Source organism: Dermacentor albipictus, chromosome 5 (genome assembly GCF_038994185.2).
Source record: "Dermacentor albipictus isolate Rhodes 1998 colony chromosome 5, USDA_Dalb.pri_finalv2, whole genome shotgun sequence".
NCBI lineage: Eukaryota > Metazoa > Arthropoda > Arachnida > Ixodida > Ixodidae > Dermacentor > Dermacentor albipictus.
Window position 1 is genome coordinate 99337700 of NC_091825.1, and position 26677 is coordinate 99364376.

Here is a 26677-nt window from a genome sequence, read left to right on the forward strand (position 1 = left end):
CTACCTGTACTCTCTGTTGTGCCATAGCGTGGCATTTAAGCCAGGGTGTTTACGCATGCAATAAAAATTGCTGCACAACGTTCTTTCCTGTCACTTCTCTTACTTCCCCTGTATATATAGATAGTCGCGCTGATGACCAAAGATGCAACATTACCAACATGCCCGTTCGACCACCCTTGCAAAACACCCACGGTGTCTTAGTTCATTTTCGAATCGTTTCCGAAATCATCTATACGTATACTTTCTGCCCGGCTCTGTTAATTGCATGCACTTCGTTCACTGAGTGTTGCGTGTGCAAGATTCTTGGTACTTGCATTACCTGCGTGGTGTATGCGTATTATACCTTCGCTGCGGTTAACGCTCGTGTGACGCCTTGTCTAAGCGGATACTGTGCACGCGTAGCTGCTTATCCCGCCCTCCCTGTTTGCGTTGCTGCGTCGACGCGTTGTTTCATCTGTTTTCCGCACGCGGGAGTGTAAACAACACGACGTGCCCTCTTCGTCTTCGCAGGCGTCAGCGGACCTCCGGCTCAACCAAACTTCAGCGGCGGCGGCAGCGGCTTCGCTTAGGCAGCCATGCGGGTGCGCAGGTTACGTGGTTGCTCCCTAGGCGGCTTGATCCTAGCGGAACCTCTTCAACCGCGATCGTCGGGGCGCTTTTCACCTGGTGAGTATGTGCCGCCTATATATATATTATCCAGTGCCTTTACCACGTGTGACATACGTAACAGTCAGGGCCAATCTTTTGTTGAGCCCGAGAGACGCGGCGAAGGACCTCAGGCACAGTCCCCGCTTGTGCTGATCCGTACGTCCACACAGGATAGGAAGAAATGCACACGTGGGATGATCGTATACAGTTGATTAAGCAATGCATCATGAACGCCCACACTAAATATATATGCGTCGTGTCCCCTTGAACAAAGTCGCGTTGAAAAACCTAACATGGTTTATTCGACGTTTCTACCATTTCAGTGCTGTTCCTTTAAGCTGTCCCTTTAAAGACCAGTTCCCGGCCGAAACGTCAAATAGATAATGCTATGTTTCTCAATGTCACTTTATCCATTGAGTAATCACGTCCGTCCAGACGCTTTGTTCGTGATTTGCACTGTGTGTATTTTGTGAATTATACTGTGTAACAGTCTACGTAGATTTTAAGTAATATGTAAAAGTACCTGTTTTGAAACAAGAGGATGGTTCCTTCGGAGGCATTCTGTCAGTGGTGGCGGCCATGAGGTGGGTGATACGTGATATGATTAGTCGCTAATAAACAGAAATCCATTAACATTGAAATCTTTATTTTCAACGGGCTCATCGTAATTGGGAAATAGAAGCAAAATTTCCGAACAAGTTACATTAACTTTCGGATCTGGAAAAATGCGATTACCCGCGGAATTGTGGCACGACGAAATTCGGCTATCAGAGCGCGCGAAATCCAATCTTGGAGGCTGCAGCGAGTGCAAAGCCGTGCCCAACCAGGCGACGTTCTGCTTACGTCACCCAGCAGCGGGCAGCCAGTGCGCTGCGACAGCGAGAAGCATGGAGCCGCTGTCATGGCTCTGAGTGGCGCTGGATAACGATCCCAACACTCTTAGAAAAATTTACACCCTTTGGGGCGTATCTTGTCCCACAACGATAATCGTCATCCGTGCTGCCCGCGTTTCCTTTCTTTAACGCTGCGAGCACGGTACTTTCCAGTCACGAACGGCATGCGCCTTATCAGTCTGACGCAGCATTCTCGACAGGAAAGTAGCGAGTGCCGAGTTTTCAGGAAAGGAAACGCAAGCAAGGCAGATGACGATTATTGTTGTGGGACAAATATACACCCCAAAAGGTGCAACCGTTTTAAGAGTGAAGGCTGGATCTAGTACACATAGGTAGCCAAGTTAGTGGACGTACTGATGGCAGTTACTGTAACACAATTGCTAGTGGCTGGCTGGCTTATGGTCGTTTCATTAACTTTGTATGTTCCAAAATTGTCGTAGTATGACAAGTGTTTGACGAACATGACTGATAGGTCATGGCATGAATGTCATGACGTGCCTGTCATGTAAGCCATGAAACAGCCGCCTACGTCTTGGTGCGCCGTTTCGTTAACTTGGTAGGCTCCCCCGCACACTGCTTCGCATAACATCGATTCCCACAGGGCGTGGTATCCGACGGCATTTTTTCTCCATTCCATTATTTTGCCTTCCAGTATCAACCACACCTGATTACCCCTATGCTTTTTGTGTATTCATTGCTTGCTATATATATATACACACACACGGCAGGCATTCCCAAATCATAACTGTAAGCTGTAAGCTTACCACTGTCGTCAGAAAGAAAACTGCAATCATTGCATTTACCGGTGCGAGCATATAAGGCAGAAATTTGGAAGGTAACAAGGACCGCGCAAAGAACAATGGAACGAAAAATCTGAAGCATATACGTTAAAACACAGGAAGAGAGTGGTGTGGATCCGAGACCAAACGGGGATATAGCCGATATTCTAGTTGACAGTTAAAAGAAAGAAATGGAGCTGGGCACGTCATGTAATGAAGACGGTAGATAACCGGCACACCATTAAAGTTACAGATTGGATGCCAAGTGTAGGGAAGTGCAGTCGAAGACTGCAGGAAATTAGATGGGGTCATCAAATTACGAAATTTGCAGCCGCAAGTCGGAATGAGCTAGCGCAAGATAGAGGTGATTGCAGTGCTGGTATAGTCCTTCGTCCTGCAGTGTACATGAAGATAGGCTAATGATTATGACTTATATACTCGCGTGGCTTTTCTTCTGTACTATGCACAAATTTTCATAATTGCCTGTGGGAAATAGCGTGTAGTCCTTAACTTTGATTATTCGTAGCGACAGCCTTGAATCGCTCGAGAAATCGAAAGGCATAATCGACTAATGAAATGTAATTATCGAATTGACTTGGTAATTAACACTTTATTTTGCGATTTACAGATTGTAGCCGATGAGTTTTTAAAGGTACATCCACTTGGAACACATTTTAGCGATTACATAGGTTTCGAGACATGCGCCGTTAAACCTGCGGTAAAAGTGCACTATTGTTCCTGACACTATTCAACAGACCGCCATTTTATGAATTGGGGCACGAAAGTGACTGGAACGCCCATGTATTTCGTCGCACAATTTGGCAATTAATACCTCGTAACTGGTGTCATCCTGAAAGGCGGTTCAGAGTGGACATGCGTCGCCAACTAACCGGCTGCATTTCGTAAAACATGTGATGTAGTGTAATTCATTCGAAAATTAACTGGTGTCCTTTAATTAGACGATTATTCGCTTCGATTTATCGTATGTGATGTCTGCTTGTTTAAGTGATCCAACGGAATGACTATAGACTTATGCTATCTGCGTGACTATTTTTAAAAATATTGTATATATGGTCAATAAAGAAAAAAGAAACGGTAGATTCGCGCTTTATTCCGACTGCACAGCGCTTTTCGTATGAGATTGATAACTCGCGGGTTGCAAGGAAAATTGCGCGGTTTCAGCATTCCGCCATGCCCGGAGTTATAATGTCGCAGTTCTCGCCGTTCGTCGGGGTTCTGCAAATCGCAGGCTTTCCTGCGCCTGTTTGGTAACCCTGCGCCAGTGCGGTGCGCAGGTGACATCCAGGTTGAGAGTTATAAATCTTGTCCTGCGTAACTTGTTCTACTTCAGTGTGTCGTGAGTTACGTTCACTTTTCGCCGTGCAACACTGCAACGTTTAACCACCTGTGTAGCCCGAACGTCAAGGTGTAGAGCGTGCCCGTTTATCATTCTGCGAAAAAGAAAGAGGGAAAGACACGATGCCTTCGTTTCCGGATATTTATCTTGCATGATGCGCTACACCTGGACCAATGCTCCTGGCATAGCTGGAGCTCGCCGTGGGTTGGAGCAGTTGCGCAATTGCTGGCTTTAGAAGACTGCGAAGTGGGACGATCGATGCCTCATGTGCACGCTAAACCTCTGACTGAACGCGACTGGCTCGATTTCTTCGCGTAATTTACGTTTTGCCCTATAGGAGCGTTTTCTAGAAACCTCGTTGTTTGAGGCTCGTAGAAGAACACTTGGAAAGGCATCTATAGGATGCAACTGCGCACCCTCGCTTTCTAACCGCGCAACGCACGCCCATGCGTCATGAGAGCTTCCACTGTGAGGCTCGCTGACGCGTATTTTGACGCAAGACTGACGCATACCTTTGATACTGGACTGCACCCGTGACGAAGTGGCGTGTGGTTGATTGCCACTTTTCGTTTTTCATCTTCACCGATTCGTAGACCGGTTCGGTTCGTCTTCATAGGTGAGTCTGTTGCTAATTGTTGATTCCCCTTTAAAGAGTCTTTGTGAAAGCAATAGGACTAAAATGGTCGGCAGTGGTGAGAACTAGCCAGCTGTGTAACCCGGTTTGCACCTTCAGTTTCGCAAGTCAGGCCTTTAAAGGGACACTAAACAATAAATCAGTTTAGACTAATGAAGAATTGTTTGAGAACCCTGCAGGCAGTCATATCAAAAAAATATTTTGATTATTGGATGAAAAAATGAAGGCCCAAGTATCAGTATTTGAATTTCGCGCCGAAAGCCCAGCGCCAGTACGTCAGCGTGACGTCAGGGATTCCAAAGTATGTTTTCGCATTTGGGCCGCGTTGGCTGAATAAAGGCGCCCGAAACTTACCATATATAATATTTGGTTCCTTTAGAACACAATGTAGTCAATCTGTACCGCTATATATAATTAGCAGGCCCTAGAAGATGCCATCAAAATCCGAGACTTCACAGCCCCCAGGTGCGGGAACTCAAGTAGGCGTCGCCACCCGTATTTCGTTCTGGTGCTTTTTCTGGCTTACCAAACGTCGTATCGCTGTAAGGGTGGTGTTTTCGGTGTTGTAGAATGGTAATTTACTGAACTAGAAGAAATCATTTTTCACTTTAGTGTCCCTTTAATAACGGTAGCTGGCTCATACGGATTCATTCAGCTCTAGAGATGTCTTCTTTATGCGTCAAGCCGAAGAACAGTCATCGTTTCGTCAAGAATGAACCACGTAGCTAGGTTTAATAACTTTTCCTTCCGTCTGCGGCCTCCGTATTGAGGCCACTCTCAGTCCCTGAGGCTATTTCCATAGCCGTGTATTGTTATTACAACAAAAGGCTTGGAATGGACTCCGAAATTGGACTGTAACTACTGAACGAAAGCTGAATTCTCATATGTAACGTATAGTCTAAAAGGAAGAAAATTCTAACCTGTCCGTCAGCTCTCAATCTGAAAACTTAAGCTAACGCAGTGGGTCTCGAATGCGGATTAATTTACGTGCCAAAACCACTTTCTGATTATGAGGCACGTCGTAGTGGAGGACTCCGGAAAGTTCGACCACCTTAAGTTCTTTAACGTGCACCTCAATCTAACTACACGGGCGTTTTCGCGTGTCGCCCCCATCGAAATGCGGCCGCCGTGGCCGGGATTCGATCCCGCGACCTCGTGCTCAGCAGCCCAACACCATAGCCACTGAGCGGCTTCAACAGCCTGTCCATGCGGTATGATTCTGCCTCACTTGATCGTCCCAGAGCCCCTTCACTTCCTTGAGACAACTCCAAGCGTTTTCTTTCAAGCTCAAGTTGCATTTTTTTTTCAGCTCGCGTTCTTCTATGTCCCGTTCTTCTCTCTCTGTGTCCCCTTTCTCTCTTTCCTTAAGAAGTTCCAACCCAATTTCAATGTTCTCCTCACTGGCCTGTTCGGAAATCAGCTGCAATAATTCCGATTTTAGCATTGCCTTTCGTACCTCTAGGCCCACTTCCTCACAAACAATCAACAATTCGTATCTCAGCAGTGTCCTTAACTACATGATTGCTGCTTTACTGCCTTGGTCCTGCTCGCTAAACCTACCTATAGGAAAACACAACCTAGCTAACAATGAACGATCCAGCTTCCCTACTGTTCTAAACAGAACAACCACAAAATGAAGCCTAGAGTCAAAACACTCCACAGACTGTCAGGATTGGGGGCTCAATCCCATCGTCCGTGGTCCTTTGCCAAGATTGGAGTACGGCATGAATTCGAAGGTAGCTGGCCCATGCCGTCGTCCAACTTATTTACGCTGAGATCGTTGATGAAGTGAAGAACTGCTTCTCATCGAGAACGAGGCAAAAGGGTTTATTTACAGAAATTAAATCAGTCTAACATGAGTGCTTGAGAAAAAGACTATCAGTCCAACATGACTGCATGAGAGAAGCGACTCAGTCTAACATGACTGCTCAAGAGAAGTGTTTTTAGCATTCGCACAAGCACAGTTTTTATACACTCGATCCGCCGGTCCTACGACGCGGCGACTGTTCGTTTACTCATCACCAACTCGCCGCGGCTCTGCAGATCAATTTACAGACACAAAGGCAACCGCGCTCTGATGCCCGACGACGGCGTTGGCGGAGTGCCGAAGCGTGAGACGCACCAAAATACGTTGTCCCCACGGCAGCTTGTCCATGCGTGTCAAATCAGCTCCGCGTTGGGGAACTCCGGAATCATTGTTCACACACGCCGAACTAGTTCCGTCACAATGTCGATGGGGCGGGTGGAAGGCGGCGGATTCCAGCGCAAAGGCCGCTTCTTTGAACGCCTCCCAGCTGCAGCGACGGAGAGGGAGAGGTGCGCGTCGTGTCGCCCTGTCGTAACTGTGTGGCAATCTTGTTTCGCAGCTCGCCATTCTTGACAAGACACGCCGCACCAAGCACTCACCGCAGACACAGCACCGCTTCGCAAAGTCCGTCTCACCGCTGCCAGCCAGTTGCAATGTTTGGGGTCGGGCATGAAATAGATAGTAGCTGGCCCATGCCGTCGTCCAACTCATCCACGCTGAGGACGTTGTTGAAGGGAGAGACTTCTCATGGAGAACGAGGAATATGGGATTTATTTACAGTGTCTACATGAGAACGTTACAGTTCATCAGTCTAGCGTAAATGACTGAAAGAGAATGCACACTCAGCAGCCGCGCCACGGCTGCTTAAGAACACTGTCTTCCCTAGATCCCTAGGTGAGGGAAAACGGCCGTTCAACCGTCGACTAGTTCGGAGCGTCCAAAGTCATCGTAGCCGACCCGCCTTTGAGGGGGAGGGTTTACGCGGTCACTTCCGCACAGGTTTCACTGACCACACCAAGGTGAGAGGGTTTTCGCAGACACGGGTCTTGCCCTGAGCAGGCACCTCTTGGTCCCAGAGTTGACCCCGCAGACAGTGGCCGCCGCGTCTGTCCATTGACTGACGACTTCTAAGACCCGTGAGATGGCGCCGCAAAACACCTTCCAGGAGTTCCACCGCTTCAGACAAACTGTGACGGTGACGGCGAATCCACTAACAATACTTGGTCCGCCGACTGCGTGCAGACAGCCCGGCGTCGCTCGCTTGAGGACGCGGCATATTGTCCTTGCAAAGCCAGTCGCCGCAGCAGACATGCCGGCGTCAACGGGTTGTTGTCGAGGCGCATTCCAAGGTCTGGTTCTCCGATAACCGCCACCCCCGCAGCGGCAGCTGGCTGGGAAAATTTTTTAGGTCGGTACCCTTGCAGGCCGTTCATGACGGCATGCACGTGAGGCTGCCGCGACGGGATGAAAATAAAAAAAAAACGAAAAGCACATTGATATAAAACATGTTAGCAGCCGAATGAGTGCATGGTTCCTCTGCTTCTAAGTGTGCATTTTTGTTTTCATTCAGAACTGACTTTATATAAAGAAAATTTTAACAAAAATCGGTCAAAAGGCACCGAACTGTTCCTAAGTGCGAACGCAGCGACTGCAAAGAAGTATCTCTAGCCTCCAGAGCGTTGTAGCTTATGCATAAAACGGAGTATAAAATATCACCCTGCCTTTCTGCGCAAATTTACCGTTGTTATCAAGTAAGCGCAATAAAAAAAGTTTTCCTTCAGCAGATTGCAACCGGGAAGTAATTCTGCGCTGACATGAGCTTATCTGCAGGTAGCCGCAGCTGCTCGTCGAGCCTGCCTGCTAAAAAGGAAGTTATTTGTGCGTTATTCAGCATCGTTTCTCATATTTCCAGGCGGACGTTTGGTACGGGGAATCGTTATTCTCCTTTCGCGGTGAGCCAACGAATGCGACGCTTCTTTGCCGTCACACTGACCGTGTCCGCGCTCGCGATCCCCCGGGAAGCTCGTCATATTACATCTGTCGCTGCTTAAGGAACAAAGGGAGAGAGATAACGGTGGCTGTTACGGGTGCGGGTGTCTACGTGGCTTTGATAAGCGACGGAGCGCTGCAAGGAGGCGGTCATTTGGATGGGAAAGGTACTGATAACAGCCCCCCTCCCCCCCTCACTTGTCTTTTATCTCAGCCCCTGTCGCGAAGCGTTGTCAGTCACCTCCGGACGGCAGCGCCCGTGGTGTGTCGCCGCCGGTGACTCGGCCGGTCGCTTGCGAGAAAAAGGAAACTGTACGGACGTTATATTGACTGTGCGTGTCGTGAATAACAGCCTGGAGATACGTTGGACCAGTGAGGACGCAGATACCACGGGAGACATCCTGGAGCCCGGGCAGTGTGCTTTTTTATTTTATTTTTTTACAGCGACACTATAACAGCTTGAGGTTGGGCTGGTGGTTGCGTCACGGGACGACCGTGCGCCGTCGGAGGATTCCGTCGCCAGGTGCGTAAAGTTCTGTCGTCTGTTCGTTAAACAGGGAAGGCAGTCAGCTGGGGACGTCGGCCGTTTTGCGCCTTTAGTATTATGTATGTATTATGTGTTAAGTCACCTGTATGACCGGCGTTTTTCAGTTATTTTTCTTTATCGTGGTTCCCTTCGAGCCTTACTTGAATAACCGTTTCCTGCGTGGAAAAAAAAAACACGAACCTCTGGAAAAGGTGGGTAAAAGAAGAAAAGAATGCACGGCGAGGGTGCGAATGGGGTCGGTTCGCTTAAATTTACACAGCACGCGGAAATTGGCGTCCTTGTGGGAGACGCGTCGGTGTGCCTTCACTCGTTAAACGAACACTCGTGTTAAATTAGGCTGGCAATATTTGCTCTCGTCCTTCTGTTCGCTTGCACGTTTTTGCCCGCTCTGTGCGATTGGAAGCCTGTAAATCATGGGTCGCGAGCCCGCTCGACTTTTGCTATTCGTGTATTGTACTTTTCACGCACTCGGCCAACGCGGCGCTTCACGAGTTTTTCTTTTTACCAATTTATATGTAAAAGATACAAGCACGATCGAGGCACGCTATATATAGTATAGGTAGTTTAGGCTAATTCTGTTGTAACTGGAAAAAAACAAGAACGATCCGAATCGCGGAGACGACAATGTGTACATGCAAAGCAAATGCCACGTTACGGGTTTCGTTGCCTTTTCGTTCATCGATGCGGAGACGCAACCGCTACTGCATCAGACCCCGTTACGGTCCGATTACAGCCACCGGTAATTGTGGAAGTGCTCCGCCTCCTGCAGTCGGTCCGTCTCTCTCTCTCTCTCTGTCACACACACACGCTCACTCACTCTATTTCTTTTCACTTCTTCCTAACTTCGCGCGCATGAATGGTCTTTCAACGAAGCGTCGCCAGGTACCTCGAACAAACTTCGCAACCTACTTACGAATCCGCGTTGCGTTTATTTCAACTCGCAAGCGTATCGGTGGCGCTTAGCCTCACATTGTTGTAACATAGTCCTGTGCGTACTACTGTAAAGAAAAAGAAAAAAAAGCTTATAGAGGTGGGACCTCAATATAGTTCCAACGGTCAAACTTAAATTGCAAAGAAATTTAAAAGAAATGGGTATAAACTGGTAAAAAAAATTACCTGTATGTAAGACGGGGGGTCGACTTTTTGCCGCGGTTTTTTGAAAAGTTCAAACCTATATTCCGCTTTTTACGGTACTTCGTTACGCTAGTTGCATCCTCATAAGAGAGCTCTAAAGCGCGACCGTGAATCACTTTAAACGGGCAAGGACATCTTTCGAAAATTTTCAGCCACTCTCTTCTATGTTCTGTTTACTGCGGACGAAACTTGAACGGAGATGTGTGTTTGTATCTAAAATCCATTTATCATACGTGCGTGGAGGACTCGTCCATAATGATCGAGGAGGACAACAAAGGGTGAAAACTACCCGCCTGCGGCGTTGCTGTCTTTGTTAATTTCATTGTACTTCATTGTTTATTTGTTTTGCTGCTGGCTTTATTGAGTGCTAGCTGGAAGCCGCCAGGTGACGACTTAAGTGGGTCGGTCGCGCATCGGCGTCATCGTCTGGCATTTTACCCGCCGTGGTCGCTCAGTGGCTATGGTGTTGGGCTGCTGAGCACGAGGTCGCGGGATCGAATCCCGGCCACGGCGGCCGCATTTCGATGGGGGCGAAATGCGAAAACATCCGTGTACTTAGATTTAGGTGCACGTTAAAGAACCCCAGGTGGTCGAAATTTCCGGAGTCCTCCATTACGGCGTGCCTCATAATCAGAAAGTGGTTTTGGCACGTATAACCCCATAATTAAATTTTTTTTTCTGGCATGTTGATTGCGGTAGCGGCGGGAAGAGTGCGGCTGCGGAGTTCCAGGACGAGCCGTTAGGGACCTCAGCACCTCCATCAAATGCTACGGGGTTTGAGTGCTATAGCGGGAAGCCGTCACCACAATCGCGTTGGGTCGAGCACTGAGCAGCCGCCGAGTAGCCACCGCCAAGCTCGAGCTGCAGCTCCGAAACGTCCGTCCTCTTCCTCTTCAGCAGACACGGGGCAGGAGCGATGCTTGTGCTCTCTTCTCCATCAGTTTTATTTTTATAATTTCTTTCTGCGTTTATCGCAGAGAAATGAAGTAGAAGAGGCACTCTCTGCTTCAATCTCTCCACAGCGACCGAAGCACAACAGAACACGACAGTGCAGGAAAAGCTCTCAAAACTCGTTAAGTTGTATTCTTTGTTGAATTATAACGCAATTTAATCATTCTTGACCGATAAACAGACAGGTATAGAAGCCGTCAAAATTGATGAAATCACGGCGGACAGGTGCCAATTAATACTTCTAGGGAGTAACGCCGCCGCCGGTCTTTTGCCTGGCGCATTTTCCACCTTACCAAACCTTATCTCACGATAACACCGGCCGTTTTACGACTGCAGGAGTGAAAATTCCGGACACGAGCTTGCATGATTTAACGTCCCTTTAATGCGTGCCAACCAGACCATTCTGGGGTACTCCTGTGATCGCTGTGGCATTCAGCGATAAAAATTCAGCTCAGCTTCTATGTTACGATGGGCGTCGTTGAGCGAAAATGTGTGTCGATGTGCCACAACGAAAAAAGAAACGAAAAAAAAAACAAAGGCCTGCTCAGAGACAGTCTGGTGGAGCTGCTGACGGTTTCTTTTTTAGCGGTAGCGTGGGACGCCAGTGAGATAAAATTGGGCGAAGAGGGTCTCGACGAGCTCTTATCCTTTCCTGGGAAGTCGTTGCACAAGTCAGCTTTTGTTTTCTTCTCCTTTTGCTTGTTTGATAACCAGACATTGTTCTCGGACGTGCCCAGCCTGCCTTGCATCACCATTGCACAGTCAGTTCCGTTTTCAGTTTTATTCTTAAGTCCTTGATTTGCGCGCGTTTTTGACGATTTAAATCAGTCATCCTTCTTTGCTATCCGGTGTCTGTGATTGAGAAATGTGTCCGCGCTGCTGATTTGGGTAGTTACAATTATAATACTTAGTTACACTTAGTTACTCAATGTGCCTGCGCTTGAGCTACTTCTGTGTGTCTGTTTTATATAAGCCCGAAATAGGTACCCACAAATGTAGCGTTCACTGCTTCGACATAGTGCAACTCCCTCTCTTTCTTTCTCTCCTTTAGTGTGTGTGTGTGTGTGTGTGTGTGTGTGTGTGTGTGTGTGTGTGTGTGTGTGTGTGTGTGTGTGTGTGTGTGTGTGTGTGTGTGTGTGTGTGTTTAGAAAGGAGAGTTTGGGTTTGCCATGGTGGAGGGACGGGGGTGACTGTGAAGGGATTAAACGTGCTTTTTGTGCGTGATGCAAACTTTCTTTTTGGGTGGGGGTTGGGGGCGTGCCTAGTCGGACATATGATTGCGAATAGAAAATTGTGTCGTAAATTGCTGCAGTTTCTGCGGGAGCATGATCGATGACCCGCTAAATGAGCCCTCGCCGACCCGGCCTCCCACTGGCACGAATAGATACCGATCGGTTGGCCTGCGCGCAGCGATAGAAGAATATGTTCGCGTACGGTGCATAATGATTGCTTCAAACAATGCGCTTCCAAATTGGCCGATCTTGGATCAGCCCTCGCCAAGGACAGTAGATAGTGCGTTGCTTCGCGTTGGGTGTTGGTTGGCTTATCTCTGCGACTCCCCCTTTTTTTTTTTCCCGGTACCTCATACGAGGACAAGTTCCTTTCATCGCAGAGTGATAAGAGCTCGGCAGGCGTTTCGTAGTCGTGTGAGGGAGTGCTGAAGGCAATCGAGATAGGGCGTACGTACGCCAGTGCACGATGGCGTAAAGCTAGGATTCTGAACGTAGAGCGAAAGGAGGGACACTTACAAATGAGTAATAGGGGTCACGTGTTCGGATAGCGAAATCTCCGAATGGAATACGAATATCTTGTAGAAAAAAAAAGCACCTTTGAATGTCAAATTTGAAGGCCGAATGGTTTCTCATTTCTAAACAAAGTAAAGTGTAAGAGCTCCGTGGAGTCTGGTTAAAAAAAGATGACGAACGCTTATTTACATCATACGAAAGCCGTAATGCCGGTAACAGCTGGACTTCGGTGAACTGACGAGTGCCTCCGTGTGACCGTTTACTGGCAACTGGTGCCTCTCGTAACAGCAGTCGCGGCTGCTATCCAGCAGAGCCTTGCTTACGGCTTTCTCCGTGTCGACTCCAGTGAACATTGTTGTATACCTTAGTTTCAAAGAGAAACTAATATTAGACTCCTTACATTTTTTGTAAAGCTTCATCTCTTTTATTTCTTTTACTATCTTGTTTTACCTCACCATTGTATTACTTGTATAGTTTGTATGACTTGCACTGCATATGCCGTTTTTCTATACCTGCACTTGGTTTGCCTTGCTCTGTACAGATGAATTATTGTACTGCCCAACTGCCACGCTCTCGAAGAAGAGCAGTAGCATTGAAAATAAATAAATGAATAGATACATAAATAAGTGCTGCATCTTACACGAGTCGAGAAGCAACCACTGCCGTTTCGTATTCAATCTCTTGAATATCCGCACACACCTAAGTTAATAAGTTACAATTTTTACCTCCGCAATAGAAAAAAAAAACGCTATTACATTGAAACGAGGCCTATAGTGTAAGAACAAAGTAATAGCTAATGATGCCGCTCAGTGGTCCCCGCACCGGTTTTCAGAGATGTCATGCATTCAGACGGCGTTCACTCGGATCTGCACTCTTGGCACGGTAACGTTTATTAAAGGGGTATATTCTCACAGATTTGCGCACCTTTAATCTATAAGTTAAATATCTACCTTTACAAAGTTAACTTCTATGAAAGGGAGGCAGGCGTGCACTTAGACGAGAGGTTACAATAACCTTTAACACTGTAACCTTTAGTATAGACATACAGTATAGAGCGCCTTTGCCTATAGAGGTTACTTGCTGCAGTACACTGGTTGACCATTAAAATGTTTACACAAAGCGGCTTGCTGGAGGTCCCAGATGTGCACCGCGCTGCGCATGCTCCGTATAAGCCGGTGTCGCCTGGCAACGCGTGGACGCGGCTCTTCTTTCTTTCGGGCTTCTTTCTGCGGTGTGTTCCAATAAGAGCCCGTTGCTCTGCGCATGCTCCGCCCAGGCAGTTGTCGCCTAGCAACAAAGGTGCGTCTCTTCCTTCTTTCGCGCTTCTTTCTTACTTGCGCCTCTTCTTTCTTACGCGCTTCTTTCTGCCGCCGTATTAGGCAGCCTACAACCATGCGCGGGGAAATGTGAGCCCTCGCGGAGAACTCCACTCGGCCAGTCCTTTTTCGGCACTGTCTCTTCACGCAAGGGCGTGAAGAGACAGTGTCCAACTGACATGTAAGCACTGGAGGAAGCATTTTCTCTGTGCATGTGAGCAATAAGTATCTATCAAGAGTAGTAACGTTCGCGTCATAATACACTATGAGCTATACATGACATCAGTGAAATGATGTTAACTGCCTGTATAAGTTTGCACTGCGGTTAGCAAACAAGAAAACGAGGACAATTTGAACTCCACCATGACGTTGCAGGCACAGCAGGAATGGGACAGCTGTTATTAATATCGCCTTTGAAGACCATACAAGTATTGTTGCACGCCCTGGTGTACATTAAGAATATGGTTCCAAAGACACTCCAAATGGAATATAGCAAATGCAAAAATGCACGGTTATAAATGTTTGATTATGGGTAACGTCTGAAAAAAAAAAGACTACCATAGAGCCATGCACAGCGCTTCGAAGTCAGTATTGTAGGGAAAGCGGGATGGAGATAAAAAAGCAGCGTTTCATGCTGTAATTGAGCAAGAATAAAATTAAGAACGGATGTTGAAATTACACGTCTATACATGTTCATGCAAGTAGTACAAGCAGTGCTTGCATACATGTGAACCAATACTAAAATCTTAGCAAATATACCAGAAGAAGATATCAAACATGCTGACTAATGTGTAGCAATGTAAAATAGTAAGATCACACTTCAATTGTGGCACTTGTATGGACACACACACTCTACCACAAATATCAAGTATCACCTTTAATAAAGTATAGCTCACTAGTTAACATTTGTAGATATTTAAATTAAATGCTCATATTGCAAATAGAACATCAAGGCTACTGAGTTTGATCACGCTATTGTATACATTTCTATTGCTGGCACCACAAGTATTCAGTCTAAATGTCTACTTTAAAACACTCTGGTATTGTTAAACAGGCTGTCGTCTAAGCATGATAGAAGCTTTTCGCTGTTTTACTGCGATATGGTATCAGGATCACAAAAGGTCATGTGACACTAACAGGACACCTATAGCACCTATAGATGTTATGTTCGTTTGTACGCGGACAGGTTGGGAGCTCAAGGTTGCTCTCTCTTCTTCACGGCCATGAAGCAATAATGAAAAAAAAAAACTTCAAGCAGAGCGCTGCGTGGCAGCACACATATATTGCTAAAGCAGCACAGGAATGATGCAAATAGGCATAAATGTTGAAGGTTCGTGTACAATATGTCTAAATAGAAATACATATAAGCCTTATACTATCATAAGGAAGACGATCTCATCCCTGTTGAGAGCACAATCATGTCTTTCTGCGGCCAGTATGTCAGTTGTTAATTCTCCGATCTCCAGTGGAGCCTACAAGATTAGTATAGTAATCTTAAAATCTTATATTTGCTTGTTTGAGTCGCACTGCAAACAGCTATTAACATGTAATGAAAGAGGCATAAATTAACCACAAGGAGATAAAATATTACCACAGAACATATAATTGAACACGCAAAATTTAAGTATGTTCTATAAAGGACATTTCGGTAACAATAAAAATTGAAGGTTAGATATTTAAAAAGAAATATTAATCAATTCAAACTAATCATGCAAATTAATTTCCAAGTCAATTCTTAATCCTCTTCAGTACAAGAAATACCGGAAGAATGTGACAGTCCAACAGCAAAAACGCGATATCAAGTGATTACAAACTGAATTACTGCAATTATTATTGTTTAATTAAGGATATCTTACAAATTATTTGTAAACATATGACCATATCAGCACAAAACACTAGTTCCGTGCATGAGGTCTCATGCTGTGCGTACGCACGAAAGTGCAACATATGCTCGAGCTTTAAGAATAACCAACACGGTGACTCATGGAGATTTAAAAAAAAAAAAGACCGTGTTTATGAAGCCAGCAAGTAGTGCGCTTCAATAAAACTAAGTATCGTAAGCATGAGCATGAATTGACGGTGAAATATACGACACACCCACACACACCTGCAAATAAATGAAAAAGAAGCGTTGTTTACCTGGGTCACATTTATTGCTGTCTTCAGTATTCGTTACAGCAGTCGCAACATAAGCGATGCTCACCGCTCTCACGTAAGCGAAGAACTTTTACCATTGTCCATCGGCAGTGCGGCTCCTTGCAGCGGCCACGTAGCCCGCCAAACATGTCGCTGCTCCACGGCGGCAATGCTTCTTTACAGCGGCTCGCGCACCTTTAGGAGTCTTTTTGGTAACTGTACCACGCGTCACGAGCGACTCAAACACACAATACCCTTGGTAAACGCACATCACGAAATCGTAGAGCGTTAAAAGGTGGTTAAAGCGATCAAACAAAACGCGATACGACCGTTACAAAAAGACCGCATCGCCGATACTCTTCCCGACATGCTTCTTGAGAGCTACACAACGCAGAGGAGATAAGCCTGCGCTCGTGTTTGGCTGAAGCTGAAGCGCGTTGCGTTTGATTATGGCGTCCATCTACAGAGCGCAAATAAAAACAATCAAGCTACAGTTCCGCCGAAGTGTCACATAACAGTATATTAAGATTCTCATATTCTGTAGCTTAAAGATGTTGCGGTTCGTTTGTATTTGTATATTTTCTCCCTGCTCCATTAGTCGGCCGCCATTGTGGCCTCATACCATGAACGCCTGTTCATCTCTCTACGAGACCTTACTGGAGCGGCTGTCGCCCGCTGTCATGTGAATGTAGCGGCGTCATTATCGCGTGTTAGCGAGCGTGCATAAGTGGTGCGTGTCTGGCGTTCTCAATAAGGAACCCGACATTTGCTGCAGTTTAGAACGACCTCCTATTATGCGTTAGGAAGGAAAAATAATAAAAGAAACACAGCGGCACATTACATTCTTTTGCAGTGTACAAAACATTTTTCTCTCCTACAGAATAGTTATTGGGCCTGCTGGACGTTTTCATTCTGTCGGTCGTCGAGCTTTTACAGTATTCCTACGTGCGCCCTTCAATGTGCGTCCTGCTGTCAAAGGGTGTCGTGTTTCAGGAGAAGATATACAAACGTGTTGGGTACAAATTGATATTCAATCACCACAATGCATCTGCGTTTAGTTTCTCTGCAGGCAGGTTTTATACCACAGCATAAAATGCCTGCAATGGTAGCGGTAGGCTGTCGCACCACACTGAACCGTAGTTATAACTTATGCCGCAGCGTCGTTCGCCACAATATGCTCCGATATATCTTTAATGTTTCTGTGGCTTGCTTTTACGTTATGACATGAATGCAGTTTATAAAATTGATCTCTGAATTGCTGCTGGTAGACTTGAGCATGCGCTCGTGCAAGGTTTAAGCTATATATATATATATATATATATATATATATATATATATATATATATATATATATATATATATTGCGAAAACAAACGTTCCGACTGGCACCAATAACATCTTATTTTAGCCCAACCTGCCTCTGTCCCGCGGCCGCACGCTATATTTTACACGTTAGTCCTGACTGAAAATATCATATCAGGATTGCAATGCGACAATAATCAGCAAACTTCCAATCCATACAATAGGTCCCCTGAGCCACGAATCGCAGCCTTCTTTATATAAGTTAAAATCTAAAGGTTACGAAACATTTGGCGTTGAAGTAACATTTAAAATAGTATATTTCGACACATGTAACCTCTGGCCGCGTCTGAAATGAACAAAAACACAAATATCAGGTTGGTTTAGTAAGCTCGTAACCTTTATGTTATAGGTTACTTGCAACTAAAGGTAAAGGTAAACGTTACCGTGCTAAGAGTGTAGTTAATATCATATCGCTAAAGGGTGACTACGTTGTATTAAAAAGGTACCCAAGGTTAAACCTAATAGGTTTCGAGAGCGTTCTCTGGAGCAGAAGGGATCGAATGCAAGTATAGGTACATCGAAGTTCCTGGCGTCCGTCACATTGGCATATTAGTGTTGAGCTTTCGGCGCGAAATCGAAGGTAAAGTTGGGCCTTCGTTTTCTCCGGTAGTGGTTGGCCTTTGCCTCTCAAGTGAATAGCTGTAGAGATTATAACAACAATAGTTTGTTTACCAGCTTCTCGAGTGACATGGTGTTGTTCTTTAGTGTTAAGTAATCGTTGGGAGGCGTTGCTCTTACATAGCGTCCATCGCGCGTGACGGATGGGTTAAGGAACGTAACGGCAACGATCGCCGTTATGTGTAGTATATAACTTGTCCAGCAAGCTGCGCTGAAAACGCTGGTAGAATTCGGTGCAATATACCGTAAATTAGCCCATAGCTCTTAAAGGCATGACACTGATTTACTTGGTATCTTCACTGGTGGATTTGATGGACACAGTGCAATGTAAACGTATGCCCAGATTGCGGTTTCTTTCCCTTTTTTTTTATATCACACGGTGGCGAAGAGCATGCCTTGGGTAAGTGTATGTATCCCTTCAACGCACGTCCTCTGCAGCTTCCCCGTCCTGCGATGTATGGTCGCGTGCAAGCTTCGACCCATCTCCACTTTTTCGATGTCCATCACTTCTCTCCACGAAACTTTCTTCCGTCTCGCCGTTCAGGCATTTTCGGCCCGGCCGATTTTCCTAACGGCCTAACGGCGTCTTCTGGCGTACTGGCCCGAAGCCGGCCGCGTTTTTATGGCCTCGGCATGGAAATCTTCTTTGTGTATATACGTACAAGGGGACGTACGGGCGCCGCTCCTACTTCGTGGAATGGTTGTCTTGCTTTCTATTTCTTTCTCTCACTTTGCTGCTATGTTTGCTTTCATTTTTTACGGGCTTTCCTTTTGTGGAGTAGGTCGCAGTGCGCCCCCCCCCCCCCCCCCCCCCCGACGAAAGCGTGGCTCGCTGTGCACGACGTCTGCGGCCGTGCAGCGCGGCATAGCGAACGCTGCGCTAACCGCGTCTCCAATTTCGCGCTGAGAGAGAGAGAGAGCTAGAGTGTGTGTGTGTGTGTGTGTGTGTGTGTGTGTGTGTGTGTGTGTGTGTGTGTGTGTGTGTGTGTTTACGGGCGTGCGCCGTAAGTGGAGGGGAAGGAAAGCAAGTGGCCATTAATGAGCTGTGCCGTGTCTTCCGGGCTCATAACGCCTACACTCGCGTGGCTGGGCAGAAAACGAAGAGGGTCTCTCGAGTTTCCGAGCAACTTTCGTCTTCAGGAATGTTTTAGTCGTTTAATTAGTGTGTCACGCTGCAGTAACTTGGCGTCGCCTGTGTTCATATTGTCAGGATTGGGGGCTCAATCCCATCGTCCGTGGTCCTTTGCCAAGATTGGAGTACGGCATGAATTCGAAGGTAGCTGGCCCATGCCGTCGTCCAACTTATTTACGCTGTGATCGTTGATGAAGTGAAGAACTGCTTCTCATCGAGAACGAGTAAAAAGGGTTTATTTACAGAAATTAAATCAGTCTAACATGACTGCTTGAGAAAAAGAGTATCAGTCCAACATGACTGCATGAGAGAAGTGAATCAGTCTAACATGACTGCTCAAGAGAAGTCTTTTCAGCATTCGCACAACCACAGTTTTTATACACTCGATCCGCCGGCCATACGAGGCGGCGACTGTTCGTTTACTCATCACCAACTCGCCGCTGCTCTGCAGATCAGTTTACAGACACAAAGGCACACACATTCCGAAGCCCAAACGACGGCGTTGAAGGGGTGCCGTTCCGGGAAGTATCGGTGCCGATCGAGGGTCGCTCGTTGTTTTGCGCCTGGACGAGCATGAGAAGCACGAAAATACGGCTTCCCCACGGCAGCTTGTCCATGCGTGTCAAATCAGGTCCACGTTGGGGAACTCCGAAACCATTGTTCACACACCGAACTCGTCCCGTCACAATGTCGATGGGGCTGGAGGAAGGAAGCGGGTTTTCAGCACAAAGGCCGCTTCTTCGAACGCCTCCTAGCTGCAGTGACGGAGAGGGTGCGGAATGCGCGTCTTGCACCCCTTGTCGTAATTGGGTGGCAAGGTGGCAATCTTGCTTAGCGGCTCGCCATTCTTAACAATATGTACCCTTCTTCGCCGTTTTGTATTGTTCTATAGGGTTTTAAGTAGTTCAACCCGTTATGGAAACTTGCGGGAGCTTTGCTTGGTTTTTGTTATGATTTATCTGTTCAGTTAGCACCTTTGTAGATTTCTTTACATTCTTGTCTTAATATTTTCTTCGTGTGCAACAGAAAAAGCGGATTTATCATTGCTCCGTCATGTTGTTCCGCCTTTCATTTGTACGGTACAGAAGCCCGACCTTGCATTTGTAGGTCGCACGTATTCCTGTCTCTCTCATATTTATTTCTGCTTTTACTTACTTATGTATCTGCCTTTTTCATCGAAGGGCTGTATGCAGCACGATTTTGCACGCATCGAGGCGGATACTTACCGACCATAACTTTTCGAGAGGTTACGGGGCGTTAAGTGACAGCTTTACAGGCGCGTCTTGTGCCGAGTGGCAAATCGACTACACCAATAATTCGGTGAAAAACGGTCACCTCCAAAACGTGAGCTGACGTCATTGCCGGCAAGTTTGGGTACTGGCACGGTGAGAAACTGCGTTCGTGAGGTCACGTGAAAGATACAGGCATTACATGACTTAGCCACTTCCGCTTCTTATTTTTGATCTCAAGGGAACTGCCTTTTACTGCAGGTGTTCGTCCATGCATCCTGAAGGTTGCCGTGTATCCTACGAGAAGGAATGATAAGTTCACTTCCAGCTTAGGCAGCGCCTCGAGTTGATTAATTTAGGCTGTCATCTGAAGGTCAGTACGTTGTAAAGGCTAGCAATGGCGTCACGTGCATATTATCATGTTGTGTTCATATGTGCTGCATTTATCAGCTACTCATTCCCTGTGGCACAGATGGCATTATGAAAAGTCTGAGGACACCTAAGCACTTCTTGTGAGTTTTGAATGCGAAAGCTTTAATGTCCAAATGATTGCCGCTGAGCGGTTTTTCGAGTTTTGCGCTGCGAGTAATGTGCCATAGCGTTACGTGTTGCCCGAGCCAGCAAGCAGCGGCAGGCTGCGGTGCCAACGCCACATGCCAACGACATTCTGCGCGACGAGAGACCGAGGAAGCAGCAGTGGCCACCAAGGCTGGCAGGCGCGCGCAGCAGCTAAGCCCAGTGGAGGTGAGAGAGAGTGAACCGCGCGCCGGCTTCCGAGAGCGAAAGTGACGTGGCGTCGCGGCCATGCGCGCTCCCCTCACGCAACACCCGGCGAACGCAGCAGCAGGTGTTCTTTCGCCCACTCTGCTCTGTCGAGGCGCGCTCGTGGCGTGGCCTCGCAGCCAATGAGAATTCTGGTGCCGCTTCGGTGCTACAGACGACAGACACCTGCTTTTTCGCTCAATGGACTATTTCACGCTTTCGCATTAAAGAAGAAAAAAAAGAAAGGAAGAAGGTTGTGCGATGCAAAGAGCTCTCGAGGAAAGGCTCTTTATGTGTCTTAGTGGCTTTCTGCCAGCTGAAGCTGATACATGAATGAAGGCTATAAGTAATGCTAGCCGATGCAGGTATATAATGTTATTATTATTTCCATTGTAATATGATGGGGGAGGCAAGGAAAGAAAAGCTATAGAACAAGCTTGACTATAGCTCCTGCCTCCCCAAATAGAATGCAAGAAGGCTTTTCGCGCGTTCCGCACATGCGTTCCTCGTACGACGCTCCTAACATCCCGAAAAACGCGGCATAGCTAATTTGGTCCTCCAGACTCTCGGCGCTGTGTCGGCGCGTTGAAAGTCCGCCAAGTGCCACGGTTTGATACGGCGCGTCACGAAATCACGCTCTTCTGCTCCGCGTCTTTTGCTTATATCCTATAGTGATGGCGGTGCTAATTTTTGAAACGCGTCAACATCGCGCAGCGCAGACGTGCGATGCTTCACTCGTTCTTTATCTCCCATCTCGTAGGCGTGTCAGCTGGGATGAAGACTGTTCTAATTACCTCGCGGCTTCTCTGGTCTTTCCTATAGCTGGCGAACTGGAACTGTCAATGTTCGTGAACTCAGCAGAGCGTAATTAGCGTATACTTGTCTTGTAGTTAAGCCATATACCTGTCGTTAGTCGCCCCACTCAAGTCTTTTCCTTCCCTCCGCCTCTTTCGCCGTTGCTTTCTTTCTCTCGCTTACCTTGTTGCATACTTTCTCACCACTTATTCTGTGAAATGTGCGTCCGTCTAGTCGCATCCTCTGACTTGAATCCTTAGTGCGCCTACTGATGGAAAACAGTGGATCGTATGTTTAGAATGCCTTGAGCGTATATAGAAGCCGCGAGCGTGGAATTACACATTGAGGCGCAGCTTTTGCGAACGATGCGGGGATCATATGTAGCAACAAGTACTGCTGCTTGAAACAGTTTTCGGGTCTTCGTCGCCTCGTAATTATGACGCTGTACGCGACGCTCACATTGCCGTCAAGGCAGACTGGCGTATACCACGTGATTGTAACACAAAAGTAGCGACCACAGAGTTAACGCCATTCAGACGTCATTGTTGCGTGTGCATCGCATGGTTACGTAGTTTCGGCTCTGTGGGTCGCTACCTGCTTTGTTCTTTCAAAACACCGACGGGCTCTGAATATGTGGGACGTTTCAGCAAACACTTTCAAAATCTTTTCAAGGTTGTCTGTGGCAGATAGCACAATTCTAGTCCGTGAGCTGGTCTACTTGATGAGGTGGACATTACTTGCACAAAAAATTGACATGCATAATCGATTAATGAACAAATTAAGTATATTAACTAATTACCTTATGGCTCATATTGCAATTTACAAATACTAGCCGTGGAGTTCGCAAGGCGGATCCACTTGGAACGAATTCTCAGGTTGACACCAGTTTCGAGATATTAATTCCCGATGTTTGCGGAGATATGCATTGTCGTTCCAGTTACTTTCTTAACAAAATGTCGTTCTATGCATTTAAGAATAATAGTAACTGAAACGCCAGTGCATTTCTCCGCAAGGTTCGGGAATTAATATCTCGAAACTGGTGCCATCCTAATATTTAGTTCCAAGTGGATCCGTCTTGCGAACTCCACGGCTAGAATTTGTTCATTTCAATATGGGCCATAAGGTAATGAGTTAAACAATTAATTAGCGATTTTTTGCTAATTACCCGATTGCGCATTTCAGTTGGGTAAGTAGCGTCCGCCGCTCCGAGTAGGCTACCTCATGGACTAGAATTGCGCTATCTGCCACAGGCAACCTTTAAGAATTTTCGAAAGTGTTCGCTGAAACAACCGGCCTGTATAACACTTTGCGTACGTTTGGGACAGTTGTTTTCATGAGAAGTTTCGCAGCATTGCCTCAATCAGATCGTCTGCAACTCCTTTCCCTTTATTATTCTGTCCTTCTATAAGTTCTTTTTGTCCACAATCTCCCGCTTAAATCCAGTAAGGTTTAATCTCATTAACACATGGTACATTTTAAGCCTGTTCTGATAAAAACGTGTGCAAGTTCGAAGTCGGACTGGTTTTCCTGAGCATTAGTGTGTTTTCACTTTTAACTAGCACAGTCTGGTTAGAACTTTCCCGTTCAGTTTTTGCTTGTGCACGGTATCACTCATGAGCATTATAGTTAGACGAAACATGACAGCGTTTTGACAGCCAACGACACCCTGTGGACGAAGTTGCAAGCAAAGGCAGATAGCGGTGCAGTGTTCGAGACTGCTAGCAGCGCTAACATTCGTTTCTGCCAAATAATTTACTTCTCACAAAGTCAAAGCGACAAATGTCTGCGAGTGTTCAAAACAAAGCATTTTTGACGCGAAACGATTGTTGCTGGCCATTCAAAATTTAGTGTGGCGGGCATTATAACTCGTGCGATAATCGCCAATAAATTATTGGCTATGATTAGCGTCGATTAACATACTTCAGTTATTTACCTTAGTAAGCATACTGCGTGATTGGAGCCTGTCAGACAGTGTCAGTACTCGAGCGATACCCGACGGGAAGGAATCCTGACACAGCGTCATTGTTTCTGGATGACAGTCCCCGAACTGGCGGCCAACTGCTTGGCATTGTATACTTGTATCATTTTTTTTCCACAAAGCCTTCAGCGTAGTTTGAGCACCATTTCGGCAGACGGTTGCAAGCGCAATGACAATCGAAGGAAAGGCTGCACAACACCGAGAACAGCGGCGGAAAATTATAGCCACGTGGAAGGGCCATTTTTTCAATGTGGACAGCGCGAGAACGGGCGAGCCCAGGCACGAATTTCGCGGTTCGGCTCGCGAGAGCAGCGTTCTTGCTTTGGAGCCAAGTCTTGAGCAGTTCACGTCTCGTCGGCGCGAAACATTCCGCAAATGCTCAGACGTCTCAACGAGTGCAAGAATGCTTTCCTTCGAGGAGTCCCTCTTGCGAGGTGCTTATTGCACAGTAGCCACTTGCACTGCGAGAATTCGTGATAACGACCTCGGAACAGTGTAATTCGGGTCCGTGTAGGAGCCCCATTATGTGTACACTGCACACGTTGCGTCGCAGTGCGATTCGACCACTGATGGGGAGAAATAGTGATGTCTGGAGACCTTTTCCAAGTACGTGTCAAGACTCTTGGAGGATATAGATTCGTGTTGGATCATCATTTGGATCGCGGTTAGAACTTGCGCTTATAGTCATGGGATATTTATGAAGAAAAAAGAAGTTGTCCTTTCCATCGCTTGCAAGTCAATCCTCTTAATAAACAGTTCACTCCTTGTAATCAAAGTCCTCGCCTCGCGTCTTGTAATGTTACCTCGCGGTGTTCATTGACCCTAAGTCTTCCCTCACCGGCACCAACTGTCCTACTGGAAACATCAAATGCCTTACTTCGACAAAGCGGACAAAAGCTACGTAGAACACTTTTGCAAACGACACAAATTTGGTTCACCGGTTAATAGACTTCTAGTGAAGAACAGTAGGCGCACACTGCGGTCTAGTTTAAAAGGGAACATGTAAATGCAAATCGCGTCCTCATTGTTTTCCTACGGCAAGTGTACAATGGCCTGGATTTGCCAGCTGTACGAACTTGCCGTTGGTAGCCCTGACACCTTTATACACACCTGTGCAAATGCACTGAAGTTGCTTCCGAAGGCACCTGCAGGTCTCTAGAGGACCAGCAAAATGAGATCCGCACATTTGACTCTTCCCCTTTGACACAAGGCCGCATTACAAGGGAGGCCGCAGACTGGAGCCAACGTTTCGGCGACGGGACTTTTCGAAATTCAAGTCACTGGCTAAGACTGTGTATTAAACGCTGTTCCGTAATGCTGGCGCCAGCCTGACACACCCCTTGTTCTCGACCACACTATATTTCGGCGCTGATTTTGGGGACGAATACGTCGAAATTGGGGCCGTCGTCAGAGTTGCTATTAAGGGAGCTTGTTCTGAGCAGTGACCGGGCATCGATTCCACACTTGCATAGCGTGTTTGAAATTTCTGATTAAAACGGTAACTGGTAACTTATTGTTACTTAAGCAGGGAATTGAACATCATAACAAGATTTGTGGCGTGCGCCGGTGCTCTGGACTGCGAGCGAAAACGGGCACATTGAGCGAAGAATACGGCGCTTTTAACCTGGACAAAAGGGGGCGACTGACGCGCGAGCTCGTGTCTGTCGTCTCCTCTTCTGCCTTTCAAAAGCGCCTTCTTCTTCGCCTCAAGTATTCACCGAGTATCTCAAATGACCACACTGTTGGCTGGCACTTTATCTCAAGCCCTCTATTTTTTGATAGCCGAAAGTAGTCGCCGCGGAGACTCGTCGTACATTCATGCAGTATACCGTGCTCGAGCTCATTTAGCTGACAGCCGTTGCCACCTTCCTGCTCACGTCGTGCGTCCACGGTTAGGATGTAAGGGTGTGAAGGGGGAACGCTTCCTTCTTCTTCTGGGCTGAAATACAACGCGCGAGCAGGTACTGATACGTGACGGCACTACCGTTAAGTGGTGTGCACCGACGTTATCGAGACCGCCATATTGTTCTGCAGCAGGCACGGTGAAAAGTTGCGCGTTATCTCGATTCGCTTATCTCCAGTGTCTAGATTAGCGGAAGCTGTGAATAGAGCAGCAGTATGGCGTATGTGACCATCTTCAACAGTGCCGATAAAGACGCAGGGACAAGGAAAATAACGCCTTCAGGGCATGGGATGACTACCAGCTGAGTTTATTGCATGGAAACAGCAGCTTGCATACCCCGCAGAATCACTGGTGACGCATTTGGGCTGGTTGGTTGATGACTTCAGCGGAAACAACGCAGAATAACAGGACGTGATAAAGGGGTAGACATCTCTGTTCCTCTCTCAAGTCCTCTTATATATATATATATATATATATATATATATATATATGTATATATGTATGTATGTGTATGTATGTATGTATATGTGTATGTATGTATGTATATGTATATGTATGTATGTATATGTATATGTATGTATATGTATGTATATACATATGTATATATATGTATATGTATATATATATATCTCGCTCACATCACTCAAGCCTGCGCCTGCGCACACACTGTCTGCAACTAGGAATCAGACGCTGAATACTTAAGAGGAAGCTTTAGCTCGGGCCCAACTCCGACGCGGCCTATTCAAATACATGTACAACGCAAAAACGTTTTTCTGAGATAACCCCTGGACCGATAGTAATGAAATTTGTTGCATTTGACAGAGAAAGTTAAATTCTAGTGACTGTTTCAAGCGGAATTTCGCATTAGGGCCTGAATGTTGTGAAAGCGATTTTCAAAAATTCGAAAGTTAAAAAAATATAGACGCACGAAGTTTATAAATTAATAGCTCTGCATCAAAAAC

General features: G+C 46.6%; 1 protein-coding gene across 2 annotated transcripts in view; it reads left to right on the top strand.

The window, feature by feature from the left end:
• Positions 1-26677, top strand: part of LOC139059974 (beta-1,4-N-acetylgalactosaminyltransferase bre-4-like) — a 209222-nt gene that overhangs the window by 130783 nt on the left and 51762 nt on the right. The window contains exon 2 of one of the 2 annotated variants that reach the window (XM_070538636.1): positions 511-666. The gene's annotated coding sequence lies outside the window, so the exon portion shown is untranslated. Of the gene's footprint in view, positions 1-510; positions 667-8362; positions 8631-26677 lie in introns of those variants that run through there. The other variant, XM_070538638.1, reaches the window with a different exon arrangement.